General features: G+C 41.5%; 2 long non-coding RNA genes across 5 annotated transcripts in view; both read left to right on the top strand.

The window, feature by feature from the left end:
* Positions 1-4,158, top strand: part of LOC139024918 (uncharacterized) — a 109,394-nt gene that overhangs the window by 58,486 nt on the left and 46,750 nt on the right. The window lies entirely within an intron of this gene.
* The window catches only part of LOC139024916 (uncharacterized), a 10,948-nt gene continuing 9,207 nt past the window's right edge, over positions 2,418-4,158 (top strand). The window contains exon 1 of the long non-coding RNA XR_011476312.1: positions 2,418-3,252. This is a non-coding gene — a long non-coding RNA (uncharacterized lncRNA). The remainder of the gene's footprint in view (positions 3,253-4,158) is intronic.

Here is a 4,158-nt window from a genome sequence, read left to right as displayed (position 1 = left end):
GTTTGGGCCCATTCATCCTGAAGAGCTGGTGTAATGAGTCAGGTTTGTAGGCCTCCTTGCTCGCACACCACTTTTTCAGTTCTGGCCACAAATGTTCTATTGGATGAGGTTAGGGCTTTTTGATGGCCACTCCAATACCTGACTTCGTTGTCCTTAAGCCATTTTGCACAACTTTGGAAGGATGCTTGGGGTCATTGTCATTTGGAAGACCCATTTGCGACAAGCTTTAACTTCCTGACTGATGTCTTGAGATGTTGCTCTAATATATCCACATAATTTTCCTACCTCATGATGCCATCTATTTTTGTGAAGTGCACCAGTCCTCTTGCAGCAAAGCACCCCCACAACATTGATCTGCCACCCCTGTGCTTCACGGTTGGGATGGTGTTCTTCAGCTTGCAAGCCATCCCCCTTTTCCTCCAACATAATGATGGTCATTATGGCCAAACAGTTCTATTTTTGTTTCATCAGACCAGAGGACATTTCTCCAAAAAGTATTATCCTTGTCCCCATGTGCAGTTGCAAAACCTAGTCTTTTTTTATGGCGGTTTTGGAGCAGTGGCTTCTTCCTTGCAGAGCGGCCTTTCAGGTTATGTCGATATAGGTTCTTGTTTTACTGTGGATATAGATACTTTTGTACCTGTTTCCTCCAGCATCTTCACAAGGTCCTTTGCTTTTGTTCTGGGATTGATTTACACTTTTCGCACCAAAGTACGTTCACCTCTAGAAGACAGAACGCGTCTCCTTCCTGAGCGTTATGACGGCTGCGTGGTCCCATGGTATTTATACTTGCTTACCATTGTTTGTACAGATGACGTGGTGCCTTCAGGTGTTTGGAAATTTCTCCCAAGGATGAACCAGACTTGTTGAGGTTTAGAATTTTTGTTCTGAGGTCTTGGCTGATTTCTTTTGATTTCCCCATAATGTCAAGCAAAGAGACCCTGAGTTTGAAGGCAGGCCTTGAAATACATCCACAGGTACATATTAGAAGCTTCTAAAGCCATGACGTAATTTTCTGGAATTTTCCAAGCTGTTTAAAGGTACAGTCAACATAGTGTATGTAAACTTCTGACCCACTGGAATTGTGATACAGTGAATTTTATGTGAAATAATCTGTCTGTAAACCAATGTTTGGAAAAATTACTTGTGTCATGCACAAAGTATATGTCCTAACCGACATTTCCAAAATGAATGTTTGTCCACAAGAAATGTGTGGAGTGGTTGAAAAACGAGTTTTAATGACTCCAACCGAAGTGTATATAAACTTCCGTCTTCAACTGTATACAAAAGTATGTGGACACCATTTCAAATTAGTGGATTTGGCTATTTCAGGCACACTCCTTGCTGACAGGTGTATAAAATATAGTACACAGCCATGCAATCTTCATAGACAAACATAGGCAGTAGAATGGTCTTACTGAAGAGCTGAGTGAGATGCCACCATAGGATGCCACCTTTCCAACAAGTCAGTTTATCACAGGTTTGGTGGAGGAGGAATAATGGTCAGTTTATCACATGTTTGGTGGAGGAGGAATAATGGTCTGGGGCTGTTTTTCACCGGTTCAGTTTAGTTCCAGTGAAGGGAAATCTTAACGCTACAGCATACAATGACATTCTAGACAATTCTGTGCTTTCAAAATCGTGGCAACAGTTTGGGATAACCTGGAACGCCAATGAGATGATGCGAGGACATGCTGCCAGGCCTACATCAGTGCCCGATTCTCACTAATGCTCTTGTGGCTGAATGGAAGCAAGTCCCCGCAGCAATGTTCCAACATCTAGTGGAAATCCCTCCCAGAAGAGTGGAGGCTGTTATAGCAGCAAAGGGGGGACCAACTCCATATTACTGCCCATGATTTTTGAATGAGATGTTGGGCGAGCAGGTGTCCACATACTTTTGGTAATGTAGTGTACTTTTGGTAATGTAGTGTATTTTNGTGGAAAGCCTTCCCAGAAGAGTGGAGGCTGTTATAGCAGCAAAGGGGGGACCAACTCCATATTAATGCCCATGATTTTTGAATGAGATGTTGGGCGAGTAGGTGTCCACATACTTTTGGTAATGTAGTGTACTTTTGGTAATGTAGTGTATTTTACCACTTATTTGTGTCACTAAACATTCTCCATATATGCAGTACTTCCACATGTTTTTGTCCTGGTATCAGGACCTTCAGACGAGTCGGGTGAGGACTGTGGGCATCCTAGAGCAAAACAACCGAAGTGTACGAGTTTGTGAGTCTCACCTTTACACAGATGGGTCATATTAGTGGGTAACCAAAATTGTTCGGACGCTACAGACGATTTTGTGAGAATACCGATTTTCGGGATGTCTCATGGTCTGACAAACACGCTCTAGCTCTGTCAACTTTCTCCGTGGATGCGGAAGTGTTACACAGGCGGATGTGGTGGATTGCGAAGCATCCAATATAACAAAAAAAACATTTCTCCAGTTTAAACTGACTGATTTTTATGGGGATTGTTTTCTTATGCTAATTCGATTTCCGCGGGGGTGGGGTTTGATCGTCTGATATCTTAGCCAAAGAAAATAACAAACATCGTCCTAGGCTCTGTCTGAAGATATCGATCTATTTTCTGCACTAATTTAGTGTTTTTCCATGTCAGCATCGATGGTTTCACCGCTCACTGAACAAAACTAATGGAACAAACAGCTCATTCCGTTGGTGCGTCATCTTCCTAGAAAAGCGGTGACTGGCGCCATTGTGTGGATTTACGGGACATTTCACGAAACGAGTTGTTAACTCTAACTTCTTAGGAATTGAATAAATCAACAAACTTCGATGAAAATACAACGTGTCCAATCTACTGTTGAACAGACCGTTTTGAAAGCTTTTTTTCCCCAAACCTTTATGGTTTCGGACAACTGGTCAATTAAGTAGCACAGATTATACCACTTTCTATACCTGTTGCTCAACTTTGATAAGATAAGTGCTGAAGATATCAACTTGAAGGCCAATCACTTATTCAAGATGAGTAGTTCAACAAATAAACCCTTTCACGATCGACAGTCCATCTCGGAGCTCGGTGGCTGTGAGCATCGCAGTGAACGGATACATATTTCAGAATTCATCCATTCCCTTTCCTGGACCGAGTTCCTGTGGGCAGGCCAATAAAATGCATTGGGAATTTCTCCCCACTCATTCCAACAAGAGTGCTGGTTAAAGAACGCACATCCCACCGTCTACGGAGTACTCTGACAAGTCATCAKAGAAAATAACCAAACTTTACAACTGATAGGTAAGGATGCAGCGCTTTAATCCCAAACGGGTCTTTTTTATGTATTCTTATGACATTGTGACCACATGATTCCCGTGTTGATTTACATTTGGCTGAGTTTATTTTATCTTTATTTAACTAGGCATATCAGTTAAGAACAAATTCTTATTTACAATGACGGCCTAGGAACAGTGGGTTAACTGCCTTGTTCAGGGGCAGAACAACAGATTTTTACCTTGTCAGCTCGGGGATTCAATCCAGCAACGGTTACTAGTCCAATGCGCTAACCACTAGGCTAACTGCCGCCCTAGTTGACAACTAACGTGAACTATTCACCAGGTCATTGGATTTAGGTTATTTATAGTAGGGTGAAAAAAATCGACGAAATACCATTATGTTGTTGACTTTTTGCAAATCCAATTAGTTTTCCATGTTGATTTAAAGTCATCATAGATTTTTTTTATTTTTTTTGGGGGGCGGGGTAAAATGACGTGGAAACAACGTCGATTCAACCAGTTTTTTCCCCAGTGGGGTATGACTGCTGTAGTGATTGATGGAACCAGCTAGGGCAGGAACAACCCTGTGGTGCCAGGACACATGGACCTTCTGTACCATAGAGGTCCAGACCTCTGGGCAGATGCGGTGATACACTTACCTATATATATATATATCTATATAGCCTATAGGACTGTGTGCTTGCACTGTTCATTTTTTTTCCCGAATTGTTTCAACTCATTGTTATTAAAGGAGAAGTTAGATATTTTACAACCTAATCTCAATTTTATTTTTTTATGTACATGGAATGTTATAGAGGGGTCCAGACACGTTTTTGAGAAACTTTCCAAAAAACAAGCATTTCGCTACACCTGCAATAACATCTGCTAAATATGTGTATGTGACCAATAACATCTGTTAAATATGTATATG

This window comes from Salvelinus sp. IW2-2015, unplaced genomic scaffold, assembly GCF_002910315.2.
Source record: "Salvelinus sp. IW2-2015 unplaced genomic scaffold, ASM291031v2 Un_scaffold2011, whole genome shotgun sequence".
NCBI classification, from domain to species: domain Eukaryota; kingdom Metazoa; phylum Chordata; class Actinopteri; order Salmoniformes; family Salmonidae; genus Salvelinus; species Salvelinus sp. IW2-2015.
This window is presented reverse-complemented; position numbering and strand designations above follow the sequence as displayed.